The sequence below is a fragment of the Nicotiana tabacum genome, chromosome 16, assembly GCF_000715075.1.
Source record: "Nicotiana tabacum cultivar K326 chromosome 16, ASM71507v2, whole genome shotgun sequence".
In the NCBI taxonomy this organism is placed as follows: domain Eukaryota; kingdom Viridiplantae; phylum Streptophyta; class Magnoliopsida; order Solanales; family Solanaceae; genus Nicotiana; species Nicotiana tabacum.
Window position 1 is genome coordinate 58,168,273 of NC_134095.1, and position 17,823 is coordinate 58,186,095.

Here is a 17,823-nt window from a genome sequence, read left to right on the forward strand (position 1 = left end):
TTCTTGTTATGTTTAGACTCGTGAGAGTACGAGGTTTTTGAAAATATAAAATTCACCCAATTCCGAGACATTCGCTTTAGGGGCGTTTTGGTCATTTTACATGATTTCGCGTATTAGCTTAGAATTTAATTGTAGAATCAGTTACTTGAAATGTTATTTACAATATGCAATTGAAGTGAATAGATTTGGACCATTTAGAGTCGGATACTCGTGGCAAAAGTGTGGTTTCGAGTTGATTTTGAGCCGGTTTGAGGTAAGTTGCTTGTCTAACCTTGTGTAGGGGACCTTCCCCTTAGGATTTGTATATATGGTAACTAAATTGCCTTGTGCGTGAGGTGATGAGCGCATACTTGTTCAAATTTTTAAAAATACGGTCTTTCTTAAAGTATTCATTTGCCTGTTTCTTTTCCTGTTTTTATTACTTGTACTATTTAAGCCTGTGTTAGCTTAGGAAAGCATGCCTAAGTGATTTATTTGCTTTAATTGTTCAATCTGTTTACATGAACTCTGTGCAGCATGCTAGGCTAGAATCATTTGTTGCCTTAATATGAAATTTCCCTTCTGTGAATGTTTTCCTGCTGCTGCTGTGTATTTACATTGGGACTACGGATATGGGATTTCGGTAGCTCCCCCCTTGCCTGTTTACTTTAGGACTGCGGGTTAGATTCCCGATTGATCCCCTGCATATTTACTTTGGGACTGCGGGTTAGATTCCCGATAGTCCCCCCTGTATATTTATATTTGGGACTACGGATCGAGATTCTGGTAGATCCCCGCGCATTGATAGTTGGACTACGGGAGGGGATTTCGGGAGATCCTTCAGATATATGTATGATGGACCACGGGACGGTATCCCGGGAGATCCACTGGACAGTTGTAATTAGGAGTACATGACGGTAACCTGGAAGGTGCTCGGTTGTTATCTTTGTGTTGGGATGTATTTCTTTCCGTTGTTTGTTTGTCTCTGTTCTAGCTGTTTTTCTTTCAATTCTATGTTATTTCATACTGTTGCACTTATTTATACTATTTTAATTACACTGTTAACCTTTGTATCTTATTTGATCTCAGTAGGGCCCTGATCTTCCCCATCACTACCCGACAAAGGTTAGGCTTGGCACTTACTGAGTACCACTATGGTGTACTCATGCCCTTTCTGCACATATTTTTCATGTGCAGATCCAGGTACCTCTGCATAGTCTTACCATCCTTGAGACAGGGAGAGATTTTGGAAACTTCAAGGTACATCTGCCGCATCCGTAGACCGAAGAGTCTCCTTCTTATTCTATATTTTAGTATTTAGCCTTCTATCGTACTGTTGTTGTATCCTTCTGGAGTTAGAGCGTTCTACTGAATTTCCTTTAGCTTATGTTCCCGTGAGTTTCCGGGTTTTGGGATAGAGATGTAGAAGTTTGAGATGTTGTGTTGTATATGCCGAGTGGCATCCTATATTCTTCTTTCACTTGGTTATTCCTAGCTTTTAATTTACATTTCCGCAAGTTTACATTTATTTTTCTGCATTGTTAGGCTTACCTAGTCGTAGAGACTAGGTGTCGTCACGACAGTTCACGGAGGGCGAACTGGGGTCGTGACATGTATAGAGTAGGTAATTAGGGGTAAATGAACAGAAGTTTCAATTAAGGAAAAAAATCAGTAAGAATCAGCAAAATACAAACAAGGCAAGGTAAAATTAATTAAGGCAGGCAATTCAATCAAATCGAGTAAAGAGGTGAGAATCGAAAGTTTAAGGGAAAGTGTTCAAATTAAACAAGGAAATAAGGAATTCAGAATAATCAAGGGCTCAATCAAAGAGAAAGTCATGAAAGATTCAGTAATTTTAGCATATAAAATAAGGCGAGACATGAATAGTCAAAAATTGACACATAACTTTAACAAAACAAAAAGTTAAACGACACTGACTCAAGGAGAAAGATACAGGTCTGAACATGAATGGACAGCCGTGGACGAGGGTTGAGATTTAATTAGGGTTAGGTTTGAGAGCGTTTGAGAGCAGAGAGGGGTTTCTGGGCGGCGGGTTGTGTAGAATGGTAGGGTTTCGGGGGGGGGGGGGTCTTTTGGGTTTATTTTAGGAAGGGTCGTTTATGGTTGTTGATCTTTATGATCAACGGCCGAGAATAAAGGGTATTGGGGGCCGGATCGGGTCTTCAGGGTTTGGGCTGGGTAATTTGATTGGGGATTGGGCTGGTAATTGGGTTGAATTGGGGCTGAAATTGAAAATAAAATAGGCTAGATTTTAAATAGCCACTTATAATAGTTATATAATTTATAAGAATAATAAATGATTTCCAAAATTATTTTTGTATACTAAAATAATTTAAAATAGTTGTTTAACATTTTTTAAAAATATAAAAGATCATTTTATGCATCAATAATGTAATTATGCATCAGTAGGGCTATTATTGCAAAGATATGCAATTTAGCGTAAAAATATAAATGCAATTATAAAAAATGAACTAAAAATGTTTAAACGCTATTTTTACATAAATAAAGAATTTAGATGACTAAATCACCACAAAAATAATTTTAAAGATATTTATTTGAAATTTTATAAATAAGAAAGAGAAGAAATAAATCAATTTGGAGCTTTTTAAAAATTATTGAAAAATTATAAAAAAATTTATGCATGCTTATAACTATATATGTGCTATTTTGAAAGTATATATATGTGTGTGCGTGTGTGTGTGTGTGTTAAAAACATATGAGGAAAAATTTGGGTAACAACAGCTGCCCCTCTTTACCCGGGAAGGATTAAAGAGTTTTCGGGTAAAGAAATGATGGCCAATTTTGACCGGACGGGATATTTTGAATGACAGAGGCCGGACTCTGGTCTTGAGTTTCCTACATATCCCTGGTTTTACAGGAATCATGCCATGTGTAGTTCTGGATTAATTGGAGGAATATACCGATGAAGTCATTGCAATAACGGACACGGGTTGCAAGAGCGGTTGTGGTAAAAGGTTAAAGTTTGAGATAGTTGAAGGAACTGGAGCGAGGTCACTCCTGCTAGGATAGCGGTTGCTTGCTGGTCACCTACAGATGAAAAGATGCTGCCGACATGTATTTGTGCGAAAATTTAAACATGATGCAGTTCCCTTTGGACCATGAAGGCTGTCTTTGGACGGTTAAAGATGACGTCCTTGGACCATAACGTCCTGGGCCATGAATTGTTTAGTGAGGGATTCGCAGGCCATAAAATGTTGTTCTCGGGCCATGCAGATGGTACCTCCAAACCATGACGCCTATGAATGATGATATGAATATTTGAGGGGTCCTCGGGCCATCGCATGGTGTCTTTCGGCTATGAGGATGATGCCTTTTAGACTATGACATCTTTGGATAGATTTGGCGATATTTCATCACATTATATGTAATAATATGATGTTAACTAGACAGGGCTTAATCTTGTGAAATGGAGGGCAGAGCTTAGCTCGATAGAAAAGCAAATAGATAGTACTAGAAAAGAGCAATATTTATGTAAGGAGGGACAATGCTTAGTCCCATGCCAATGTGGAGGCAAGTATTAGCCTCATTCAGATACGGAGGCAGGGATTAGCCTCATGCAAATATGGAGGCAAGGATTAGCCTCATGCAAATATGGAGGTAATGATTACCCTCATGCAAATGTGGAGGAAGGGATTAGCCTCTTGCAGATGTGGAGGCAGGGATTAGCCTCATTTGAATGTGGAGGCAGGGATTAGCCTCATGCAAATATGGAGGAAGGGATTATCCTCACGCAAATAGGGAGGCAGGGATTAGCCTCATGCAAACAGGGAGGCAGGGATTAGCCTTATGCAAATGTGGAGGTAGTGATTAGCCTCATGCAGATAGGGAGGCAGTGATTAGCCTCATGTAGAGAGCAAGTAGCAAATAAGGGTAGTATATGTCTTAGCTGGAGATATTTCGGTGTCTGATGTCCTGTTTGATAGCGAATTTGCTTTGTGTATACATATCTGCAAATGCTATCGTTACGTCAAACGTGCCTGCGTTGAAAGAAAAATTGTTAGTTTCGTGAGGGGAGGTTAGTTCGTGCTTCCGTCTGCTGGCCTTGCTTTGCTCCGTTCTGGAGGCCTTTTCGAGTTCCTCTAGGTAACTAATGATTGTTACGGAAATAAAATTTTCCAAAATTATGCAATTATTGATAAAATAGAGTCATTTTAGAAACATATTGATATATTAAGTAATTTTAGATGAACTAGTGACTGTAACACATTTCAGAGACACTGCAGGTTTCTTATGTAGGAATTTTGAGGGTCCTCCTCAAAATTCTACCCTAGTTTGGTAGGTGATCTTTTGACTGTTTGCGGATAATAGGCCTTGCTTAACCTTCTTTGAAATTTTGAGAATCCTTCTCAAAATTCTGCCCCAGTTTCTTAACTGATTTCTGACCGTCTGACTCAGGTTGGCATTGGCTGGACTTGCTCTGGAATTTTGAGGGTCCTCCTCAAAATTCTGCCCTAGTTTCTAATCTTGGGGGAAATGGAAATTTTATTATGATATGACTTAACCCATAAGGCTGCCTACATATTCCCTCTTAAACGGGAATCTGGTCAAGCGTAGTTCAATTACATCAGATGATAAAATGTAAATAATCTAAGCATAGTATCTCTTGACTGCGTCTGAATTGATTGGTTTTGGCCAAATTTCTCCATCCATTTGTGCAAGTATGAGTGCTTCTCCTATGAACTATGTACGAACCTTGCCAGTTGGGAGAGAATTTCTCTTTGGCTTCATCTTGATGTGAGAAGATCTTTTTCAGCACCAGTTGTCCTGGTGCAAATTGCCTTGGTTTGACCCTTTTATTGAAAGCTTTGGACATTCTATTCTGATAAAGTTGATCGTGACACACTGCGTTCATCCTATTTCCATCGATAAGGGCTAATTGTTCATAGCGATCCCTTATCCACTCTACATCGCTGAGTTCAACTTCCTGTATGATTCTTAAAAAAGGAATCTCTACCTTAGCTGGGATGACAGCCTCAGTACCATAAACCAACATGTAGGGAGTTGCCCCGGTTGATGTGCGAACCGTAGTGGGGTATCCCAATAAAGAAAAAAGTAGCTTCTCGTGCCATTGTTTGTGGTTCTTTACCATCTTCCTTAGTATCTTCTTGATGCTTTTCTTGGCGGCTTCTATGACTCCATTCATCTGAGGTCTTTAGGCTGTGGAATTCTTGTGATCGATTTTGAAAGTTTCACACATAGCTTTCATCAGATCATTGTTGAGATTGGTGGCATTATCAGTCATAGGAACTCCGAATCGACAAACAATACAATCTTTGACAAAATCTGCGATGACTTTCTTGGTCACAGCTTTGTAAGATGCAGCCTCTACCCATTTTATGATATAATCAATGGCTACCAGAATAAAGCTATGTTCGTTTGAAGCAGTGGTCTCAATCAGACCAATAACATCCATTCCCCAGACAGTGAATGGCGAAGGTGAGCTTGTTGCAATGAGCTCGTTTGGAAGTATTTTATCATATCGGCATGCATACAACATTAAAAACATTTGCGGACATACTGGATGCAATCTGTCTCCATGGTCATCCAAAAGTATCTGGCCCTAAGTATTTTCTTAGCCAATATGAAACCATTCATGTGCGGGCCATAGGTCCTAGTATGTACGTCCTCAAGTAGTTTGGAAGCTTCTTTTGCATCGATACATCTTAACAATCCCAAATCGAGAGTTCTTCTATACAGATATCCTCGACTGTGGAAGAAGTGATTGGACAATTTTCGGAGTGTGCGTTTCTAAGTTTGGTTTGCATGCTCTAAATATTCTCCCTTTGACAAATACTCCTTGATGTCATGGAACCAAGGCTTTCCATCTGTTTCTTCTTCAACATGAGCACAATATGCCGGCTGATTATGGATCTTCACCAGAATGGGATCAATATAATTCTTATCTGGACGTTGTATCATAGATGAAAATGTGGTCAATGTATCGGCAAACTCATTCTGAATTCTGGGCGCATGTCGGAATTCTATCTTCGTAAACCTCTTTCTCAATTCCTGCATATGGTGCAGATATGGCAGTATCTTGGAATTCTTGGTGGCCCACTCTCTTTGTACCTGGTGCACAAGCAAATCTGAATCACCGATCACCAAAAGCTCCTGAATGTTCATGTCGATTGCCATGTTGAGCCCTAGTATGCATGCTTCATATTCTGCTATGTTGTTGGTGCAGGGAAACCTGAGTTTAGCAGATACCGGATAATGTTGACCCGTTTCTAATACCAAAGCTGCTCCAATACCTACTCCTCTAAAATTTGCAGCTCCATCAAAGAACATCCTCCAACTGTCGTATGCTTCGATAATGTCTTCTCCTACGAATGATATTTCTTCATCAGGAAAATACGTTTTCAAGGGTTCATATTCTCCTCCCACTGGATTTTCGGCAAGATGATCTGCCAATGCTTGTCCTTTGTTACATAAACGATGTCGAACTCACTCAACATTATCTGTCACTTGGCTAACTTCCCAGTTGTCATGGTCTTTTTGAATATGTACTAGGGTCCATCCTGGATATAAGGTATGTAGTATAGGCACAAAAGTATTGCCTCAATTTCTGAGTTGTCCGGGTCAAAGCACAGCAAATGCGTTCCAGCAGAGAGTACCATGCTTCATAAGGTGTAAACTTTTTACACAAGTAATATATGGCTTGCTCCTTTCTTCCTGTCTCGCCATGTTGTCTCAAAACACATCCAAAGGCTCCATCCAATACGGATAGATAAAATGGCAAAGGTCATACTGGTTCTGGCAGGACTAGAACTGGGGGTGTGGACAGTTACTCCTTGATCTTATCAAAAGCTTTCTGACAATCCTCAGTACAACTTGTCTCGGCATCTTTCCTCAGCATCTTGAAGATGGGTTCACATATGATTATGGACTGTGCTATGAAGCGACTGATATAATTGAGACATCTTAGGAAGCTCATCACGTTTTTTTTGCTCCTAGGCGGTGATAACTCCTGAATAGCTTTGACTTTAGATGGATCGAGCTTGATCCCTCGACGACTGACAATGAATCCCAACAACTTTCCTGCGGGAACCCCGAAGGCACATTTTGCGAGGTTCAGCTTTAAGTTGTACCTCCGCTATGTGATTTGCGTCCCTCTTAGATTTGATAATGACGTTGTCCACATACAACTCTATCTCATTTTGTATCATATTATGAAAGATGGTTGTCATGGCTCCCATGTCAGTAGCCCCAGCGTTCTTCAGACCGAATGGCATCATCTTGTAATAGTATACCCCCAAGGTGTAATAAAGGCTCTTTTATTCGCGTCTTATTCATCCATCCAAATTTGGTGACAACCTGCGAAGCAATCTACAAAGGATTGGAGTTCATGTTTGGCATATTTGTCGATCAAAATGTGTATGTTTGGCAGTGGAAAGTCATCCTTGGGGCTTGCTCTACTTAAATCTCGATAGTCAACACCTACTCTGACTTTACCATCCTTCGTCGGAACTAGCACTATGTTAGCTAACCAGGTTGGGTACTCGACCACCCTGAGAACTTTGGATTTGATCTGCTTGGTAACTTCCTCCTTGATTTTCAAGCTCATGTTTGGTTTGAATTTTCTGAGTTTCTGCTTCACTGGCGGACACATAGGATTAGTAGGCAATTTGTGAGCCATTATGGACATGCTCAAACCGGTCATGTCATCATATGACCATGCAAAAATGTCCTCATATTCTTTTAGGAAACGAATGTACTCTTCCTTTTCTGCTGATGACAAATGAATGCTGATGTGAGTCTCCTTGACGGTCTCAGCGTCCCCCAAGTTTACTGCTTCGGTTTCGTCCAGATTGGACTTAGGCTTATTCTCAAAATTTTCAACATCCCTAACAACTTCCTCGGGTACCTCATCTTCTTCATCTGAATCACTGTCCTAATGTTGCATTGCCTCATTACATGTCACAGTCACCGGTTTATCAGGAAAAGTAATAATAATGTTGTAGAAAGAAAAAGTTTAGAAAGTAGTAATGAATAATAAATAGCAAATGCATTTGATTAAAATTAAACAACATCCAAACAAGTGAAGCTCGATGAATCGAGCATTTATTTTGAAACAAGTAAGTCTTTAAATCAAAATAACTGGAAATCTTAAATGCCTAGAATGGTTATAGAAATAAAATTCTGCCAAGCTACCTATGGACTCGGTAGGCCCAGATGGTGTGGAGGTCCAGTTCCTAGGAACAACTCCCTTCTTCACGGTCTGAATAGTGAGGCCTTCTTTCTCCTCCTCCTCAATTATGGCACTGTAGTCCATGTATTCATCCTCCAAGAACAGATTCTTCAGCCCAGCTAATGCTTCTTCTTCTGCAGTTCCCCATATCATATCAGCTTGGCAAAAAGCTTGATCCAGATATGGAACTGGTTGCTCGAGAAGGTAATACGGTATGCACCATAGAGACGTCCAATCATTGTATTCTTGCCATGTGTACTGATATCCGAGCCCAAAGGTAGTACCATGACCCTTCAGCCGTATTGGTTTAGTGATACCCTGGAGATTCTTCTCCAGCCCTTTACCGGGCTCATACCCAGACCATGCTAATATGCTTTCTATTTTACTGCTCCACCATTTATCTTTCTCGACGGCATTGACAAGTTCATTGTGATGATAGGTTTCCCCTCATAGCCTTCTTCTATGCCTAATAGCCGGGATGGTTTGACTGGTGTAAATGGGGTTACTACCATCTCCGTGAATGATCACCTTCTAACGATTCCATTCAAATTTCACAACCTGATGTAGTGTGGAAAGCACGGCTCCAGCGGTATGGATCCATGATCAGCCCAACAGAAGATTATATGAGGTTGGTATGTCGAGCACCTGAAACTCGACATCGAACCATGTTGTCCCCATCTTCAAGCAAAGGTTAATTTCCCTGATTGTGGCCCTTTGAGACCCATCGAAAGCTTTCATGTTCATGCTTCCTACCCGTATTTCATGAAAACCCTTGTCCAACCTTTTTATAGTGTCCAACGGACAAATGTTGAGGCTTGAACCTCCGTCAACCAAAACCCTGGAAATGAATTTGTCTTCAAATTGCACTGTGATATACAATTCTCGATTGTGATTCAACCCCTCAGGCGGTAGCTCATATCCGTAGAAGATAATCTTTTGACTTTCTGGTACTTGCCCTACCATATTGGCCATTTCTCCGCTAGTGATGTTATTGGGTACATAAGCCACGCTCAACACTTCCATTAAAGCATTTTTATGTGCCTCTGAATTTTGCAGTAGTGACATGATAGATATCTGAGCAGGGGTTTTGTTCAAATGGTCAAGGACATAATACTCCTTTTCTTGTACTTTCCTCCACAGGTCATCTGGCCCTGTTTTAATGACAGGCTGCCTTGAAGTGGCATCCTTACTTGGTCCTCCCAAATGTTCAGGTGTATAAACTCTTCCAGTACTAGTCATTCCTTGTGCAACATCGGATTCTTCTATTTTTGCCTTTCCTTTTCACCGAGCTTCGACAACTTAATCCCATGGTATTGCTTTTGAGTCGAAAGGAGGTGTGGTTGATATTGTCACTGTGAAAGGTGTGACCACGTCTAATTCAAATGGAGCGGGGGTGGCCGCAGGTATAGCTACCTCTACCTCAAATAGAACCAGTACAGCTACCTCAACCTCGATTGGTGACTGAGTTTGTACCACAATAGGTGTAAGTGTGACTGTAACTTTAAAGTCGTCACCTTCTCGAATAAGCCTAATCGACCCCTAAGGGTCCCACTCTTCGTTTGTTTCTATCTCATGTACCCCACTGTCTCTATGATCAGGGAGGGGGTTATTGCAAACATTAGGTGCGACTTCCTTTGCCTATATGACCTTGTTGTCAATTAGCGTCTAGATCTTATCCTTCAATGTTTGGAACTCTTTAATGATGTGCCCCTTCATACTGGAGTGGTACGCACAAGTTTTGTTCGGAGTGACCCATTGGGATGGATTCTCTAATGCCACAATAGGAATGATGGTGACATAACCAACGACTTTCATCCTTTAATACATTTGGTCGATGGGTTCTATAGTGGCAGTGTATTGTTTGGGTGGCTTGGGGTTGAAATCTGGTCTTGGTATTGGAAAGTTTTAGCGAGTTGGAGGTGATTGAAAATGGGATGGTTGGGAGTTATAGGTGTGATGGACAATGGCCGGTTGGGAATATCTGGGAGATGAGGGTTGATATATGGGCGGTGGTGCTTGGTATGTAGGTGGAGGTTGTTTGATATATGGGTGGAGGTGTTTGGTATATGGGCGGAGGTTTTTGGTATGTGTATGGAGATTTCGGGCCTTGAGCCACAATTACTGTCCCAACATCTTTCTTCTTTGATATGTCGCTTGATTGTAATGCCTTATTTGTGGCCTGTAGTGCCTCAAAGTTTGTTACCATCCCTATTTTGATTCCTTCTTTGATTCTTTCCCCGAGTTTGATGATATCAGAGAACTTATGATTTTCAATAATCATCAATCTTTCATAGTACTGCGGATCCTGTGCTCTGACAAAGAAATTGTTCATTTGTTCCTCATCCAAAGAGGGTCTGACTTTGGTTGCTTCCGACCTCCAATGGGTAGCGTATTCGCGGAAGGTCTCGGTGGGTTTCTCTTTGAGATTCTGGATGTAGAAAACATCTGGTGCATTTTTTGTGTTGAACCTAAACCGGTCCATGAAATCAGACGCCATACTTACCTAATTGTACCATTTCTTGAGATCCTGACTGATGTACCAGGACAAAGTATCTCTAGTAAGACTCCTCAGAAAGAGTTTCATCCAGAGCTTTTCATCCTTTCTGACCCTAACAAGCTTGTTACAATAAGTCTTCAAATGAACCCTGGGATCACCCGCGCGGTCAAACATCTCAAACTTGGGGAGTTTGTACCCCTCTGGCAGTTCTACATCTAGCTATATGCATAAGTCCTCATAGTTCAAGCCTTCTATTCCTTTGTCGCCTTCAACACCGTGAACTCGGCTCGTCAACTTCTTGAGTTCTTCAGCCATGTTTTTAATGAGAAGGTCCTTCTCGGAAGATTTCGGTGTATAGGAGATTGGTTGGATAGAGTGAGGAACAATTTCCACATATATAGGGTTGCTTTGATAGGTTCCAGGGACTTGGGCGTAATGATGGTCATTGGTTGAGTTTTGAGGATCGGGAATGGGTTGTGGTGTATTTTGGGGAGTGTGGTAAGTGGTGGTTGGTGGGTACTAAATTGGTTGGTGGTAATGTTGTGGCGGAGTTGGTCTTAGTAATGGATTGAGATTTTGGGGTGGAGTTGCGTGTTGATTTGGTGCGGGAGTGTTTTGTGGATGTTGATTTTGTGTGTTTTGGGGAGGTGTTGGGTTCTTTGTCCTTTCTTAGTTGTTGTCAGGGACATTCAGGGTGAGTGACAAGTTTTCCAAGTTGTAAACCTGCTCAAGTTCTCCTTGTAATTCCAATATCTTTTGTTACAATCTCAAGACTAGATCATTTGGTGCCTGAGTACTTCGTCCATCTGAAGTTTATACGTTCTCAACATTCTTCTTTCGGATACCACTTAGGTCATCCATTTTTGCTTTTCCTTTACTTTTGTATTGCTTGGAGGAGGAGGAGGTAGAGGGCCTCTAGATCTGATGTGATATGTTGATGAGGCCAGTATAAGTGAACCAACCTTAGGGGATGGGAATAAGAAATAAAGAAAAATGAAAAGGTAAACAAGTCAGTAAGGTTTCTGAAATGTTTGCAGTATTTAAACACATATTGCGGAAATGTAAATTCATGTCCTAATTTGGGAGCCTCGTTGTGCTCGAGATAGGCCTAGCGACAAATAAATTTGGAGAAATTTAGATACCAATAAATGCTTAATTTCATAACATGAAAAATAGACAAATCCCAAACGACACTAAGATAATAGAAAAATAAGTCACTACTGGCACCTGGCCTTATTATATTTCAGGAAAGCAAATAAATCTAGCCTATTTGGTCCCAAAAAGACCTTCCCCAGATTCGATCTTCCTAACTCCATCATACAGGTCCCCCAGCTTGCACAGACCCAGCAGCAAGTAGGCTCTGGCCAGATGTCCTCCTTCAGTTCCTTCAGCGTTCTGGCAATCCTCGATCCTCTTTGTGACTTTACCTTCTAGCTCCACTATTCCTCGCTCCAGATATTCCAACTTCCTATTGGAAGTGACTGTCATTTCTTTCCATTTTTTGATCAACCTCACATTCCTCTCATGTATTTCCCGATGCTCATTCTCAGAGTCGTGGACCCTCTTGTACAGCCTGTTGTATTTGACTTGAGCTTCAACTTCTTCATCTATCATTCTATTCCCTCGACTGGCTCCTGGAATCACCATTCCTTTTAGATTGTATTCTAACCACTCCAGGTAGAGAGGTTCGCACCATGCATGATACTTGTCGGGCTCGATGGTGTTCTTTACAACAATGATCTTGCAGTGCCACATGTGCTGAGCTTGGCACTTGTAAGGGACGTCGTCATCTTCAAAGTCTGCTCTGAAATGACTCATCTTGGAAACCCTTGGTAAAACCTGTTTCCTACCTACTTGCCTCACAACTCGGATAGGGACATAAGGGTTTATCACTCTCAACCCAATCAGCACCAGGTGTGGGGCGTCCTTGGATCTGATGATGAATTCGTCTGTTGGGAACCATTCAAACATCCATTAAACTTGATCTTCGGTCAGATTGTTGAAGAACTCCACCCACTCTTTGGCACTTTCTGACTGAGAAAACCTATTCGGAATGTAGGTCATCCGCTTGGGATGATGGAAGGCAATATGGTCATTCCAAGCCCCTCGCGTAAATTCTTGGTTATACTGGCCCTTGTGAAAATGTTCTAATAACCACAACTGCAGCAACATGTTACAACCCTCGAAATGCTGGACCCCTCTTTGACAGCACTCCAGAGGCCTTATAGATGTCGGCTATGATCATGGGGACTATGGTGTATGTCTGTCCATTGATCCCTTCCATCAAAGTCTTGGCGACCATGGCCAACCTAGTGTGGATTCTTTCCCTTTTCATTGGGAATACTATCAGGCCTAAGAAGCATACAATGAACACGAACACTCTACGGTAGATGTGGCCCAGAGAAGCGAGAGAGAGCTTATCATGGTAGGTACATTAGGACTTGCTATGGCCATAACTCTCATATAGATATTCGAAGGGTATGTAAGATTCCTTCTGGCATACCAGGTCAGCATTCTTTTCAGCCCCATCATCTTTAAAAACCCTTTACCAGTACGATTCTCCGACACCAATAACCCTGGGCTATCCAAAGTCAATCCCGCAAGCCCTCCAATTTCTTCTAGAAGTGGTGTCATTTCTATGTCGCCAAAACGGAACACATCCCTTTCACTATCCCAGAATTAATTGGCAGCCTCGATCAACCTTTTGTTTGGCTCAATGTCTAGTAGGGAAGGTAAGTTACCCAGGTACTTTCTTACATGTTTCTTGTCCCTTGAAGAAAGGTCCTTCCGCCAATCTAGCAACAATGGTGGAATGTTCCTAACCATACCAAATCTGGGGACCTCATGCCTCATTTTCTACAAAAAAAGGGTTAGGTTTTTCTCCCCCACCAGACTCGACTATTTATACATTCATGATTAGCATATTAGCATTTAGTTCTTCAAATTAATGCACAGAACGTGGTTGTGTCCGTTAGGATTATGGAAACCCCGGTGGACTTTCGGATAAGGCTCATCTTAAAGGATCATTATGTGGACAACATATTGATCCGACTAGGTTTGACCATGATGCATGCACAATTTCGATCAGAGTAAGGTTACTATGGGGGTTTAGACTGGTACCCTCAAGTGGACATCTCGAGGGGGAAAGGCACGGAACCATCGACTGCACCACTGATCGACTGGTTTTACCGCAAATAAGCCTTTCCAAATATAAGGGTAATAAATAGGAAGAACGCACCACTCATCAAGTGTTGCTATAATACACACGAGTGGAATATGATGTGGAGCATAATTTATGCAGCAATAAAATGTAGTCAAGTGTTTGCACGTAGGAAAAAATAAATACAGTATTTAAATAATTGAAAGACAGTTACGGAAAAGAAAACAAAGTGACAAGTCAGTTTCAGGAGTAAGAATCATGAATGCTTGAAAATAGATAGTTAAATTCAAATATGGGGAAAGGGTACGTGGGATAGATCATACTTGGACTAATTCACAAAGGATAAATTCATCATGGTAAGAGCCTAAAAAATATCCCCAGCAGAGTCGTCATGCTGTCGCGCCCCTTTTTCCCTCTACGAGGAGAGAAGTTCGGGATCTGACAATCATGGGGATAATAACTCATTTCCTTTTGGGATTTGGGTATTTTGAAGAGTCGTCACCTAACGGATTATGGTGCATTAGGGCATATAGAGCGATTAACTTTTAGACTAGCTTGCATTACCATTGATTTAGGGTAGGGGCTCGAAATAACCATGAGGGAAAGGTGTTAGGCACCCCTCGCGGTCCACAACGGTGGGTCCCGGCCGAACTTATACTTATGAATTAGTCCTTTTAACAAATAAATAGTTTAAACACATACTTTCAAATAAAGGCATGTCTTTTGGACATTGTATGAATCAAGAAATTAGACAAAAGGAAAAGACTTTGAAGAAGTTGCACATATATAGAGAAAAGTAAAGTTAAACATCGGGAATTGGGAAAGAGGGGTCCCCGGTAAACACTCCTCAATGAGGTGCTACACGTGACATTAGGGCGTAGTCATCATATCCTTACTACCCCAATTCTGTCCCCTTGGTCATAGCCCAAAGCATTCTAACAACCTTGAAAATGTCCTATGTGTGCATTACCCGTTCCTTTTTTGTGGCCCTAGAGGTATTTAGGACCTCTAATTTAGGTAGTTCTAGAACTTTCTAAGGTTTTAAAAGATAAAAGTCTAGGCATCAAGCAAAAACAATTAGGACTGCATTTAAAGAAAACAAATTACAGGCTCACAGTCACCTCCGAAAATATAACAAGTAAGTGCACATCTTCAAACAACACTCAAGTATTTAAGAGAAAATCCTAAAACATGATATCTAGGTGAGTAGGGATTATGCAACATTAAGTGTCAGAGACCTATTAACTTGCCTACTGATTTTAGACATGAGAATGTTCTCAAGTTGAAATAACAATGTGTAGTTTTAGAGTTGCAGAATTTTAATCGCCCTAGAGACTTGCCTAAACGCATAACAGTGACGTCCTAAAAGCATGATATCTATTAGGAATGCAGTAAAACAGTGATCAATTTTAAATGGATAACTTGAGATCCTATAGACATACTCTCTAGCGGTACTAATTTAAGGCATTATTTGGAAACTTATTTAGTGAAGCAGACTGATTAATTAAACCAATTCAGAATGAACAAACATGAATTAAACTGATTTATTTTACTAAACTGGTTTTGCGTTCTATAGGCATAATTTTTACTAGAGCTGATTTTAATTCCTGTAGGCATGACATCTAATTATTAAAGCTGACCTTTGAACTTATAGGCATGATTTCTAAGAAGACGAATGTAAATACTTGTTGTAACGAAAAACTAAACTTTAATTACTTTACACTTTATAGGCAAGATATCTAATTATAAGGTTGATTTTAACCTTATAGGCATGATCTCTATTAAAGCCATGAAGATCCTATAGGTATGGTTTCTACTATTGTGGAAGTAAAGTAAACATAGCAAATACATTTGAATTAACACAACCCTATAGGCATGGTATCTGCCCGATTTACCCTGCATATATATAACTACCCACCCCTTTTTTACTAATCACATATTGTTTACAATAATTATTACAGACCAATGAATTAAATAAAAATACATAAATAACTAGGAGTTAATCTATAGGGAGCCTGCAGTAGGCCCAAATGACTATCCAAGCCTCCAATAGCCTCAAATGCCAAAGTTCTATAGCAAATTTCATGCCTAGGTGTGTCAAAGTTCCCTAAGTACCTCAAGGATCCCAGGCGGTGCTCACACCTAGACCTTTTCTCAAATGATAACTGATTTAGGTGCAGTGTGAAAAGGCCAGTTTTGACATGCCAGAGTTTAGAGAGATCTCAAGGATCTCAAGGCAATACACATGTTAGAGGGGTAGAACCTAATATTCTAAGAGTAATGTGAGAGTGCATGTTGACTTTGAAACAGTTTGGTAAACAGTAGAAAGAAGGTCTTAGTAATAGAAAGAATTTTATAAAAATCATAACATAGTTAGAGTAGGAATAGTTTGAGAAAACATGAAGAACATTTTTTTTAAAATAAGCAGAAAGCAAGTCAAAGAACACACAGTTTCAGAACAGACCTAACACAAAGGAAAAGGGTAGGGGGACACCTAGAATGCACCTTAGTGATGGCAATCAGATACATAGATTGTAGTTGCAAAGTTAAGTTGAGAATACATAGATTTTAGACACAAGTAGGATCTCATTAGTGAAATAAAACAAACTGGACTTAGATGAACAAACTAGACAGACACTTTATGAAACATTCAAGGTTTTAGAAATACCGGTCATATACAGAACATGCGGAATTTTGTCATACTGGGTGAAATCATAAACACACAATGCAGCTTGGGACATTTTAGTTAACCAATTATTTAAAGCAGGATTGACAATGCTAAACAGTATAATAGCTATAAGCTTAAACATGCTTTTGTGATACAGTAATCTAGGCATGCTGATTGCATATCAAGTAGAATAGCACATAGAACTGGAAATCACAAACTGATGAACTGCAGCAACAAAGAAAACACATAGTTTGGAATGTGAATTGAATCAGACATACCAGTTAAGGAGAGAATACATAGTATAGAGCAGAGATGGTGCAAATGGCTAGCCTTGGCTTACAGCCGGCCGGACTAATAAGAATTGCAAGGAACGGAAGAGAATAGAGGACTTTTGAGAGTGTGAGAGTGTATATGAACTAGTGTTAATTGTTCAGAACAAAAAAATAAGAGGGGGTTTATATAGTAATCAAAAGCTTAACAAATAAGGTAAGATATCAATTATGTAGCAAATCAGAGAAGTCATATATAAATCAGGAAGTCCTTCCCTTAATCAAAGGACAATCAAGTCAACGGTAAAAGCATGCTAGGTATTTAAGAAAAAGGATCAAGTAAGGTTTGGGTATAGAGTAGGTAATTAGGGGTAAATGAACAGAAGTTTTTATTAAGGAAACAAATCAGTAAGAATCAACAAAATACAAACAAGGCAAGGGAAAATTAATTAAGGCAGACAATTCAATCAAGTCGAGTGAAGAGGTAAGAATCGAAAGTTTAAGGGAAAGTGTTCAAATTAAACCAGAAAATAAGGAATTCAGAATAATCAAGGGTTCAATCAAAGATAAAGTCAATAAAGAGTCAGCAATTTTAGAATATAAAATAAGGCGAAACATGAATAGTTAGAAATCGACACATAACTTTAACAAAAAAAAAAGTTAAACGACACTGATTCAAGGAGAAAGATACATGTCTTAACATGAATGGTCAGGATGAACACACGAATATGGAATTAGTGAAAGGGTTAAACTAAGAAATTCATTAGAAGCATATTAGGACAAGAAAATCACGTGAAATCACAAGAACCCAAACCAAGAACACAATCAGATGTACCAGTACCCAGAAACCAAATGAAGAACCTCAGAAAATTAGGGCTTTCAGTACGAGCGAGCTAGGGTTATAGAAGACTTACAAAATCAGTCAAAACACATGAGAAGCAGAAGATCCAACACTAAAAAAAAATCATCAAACATTTTGTAAAAAGAAATTCTGGAAACCCTAGTTTATAAAAAGATGAA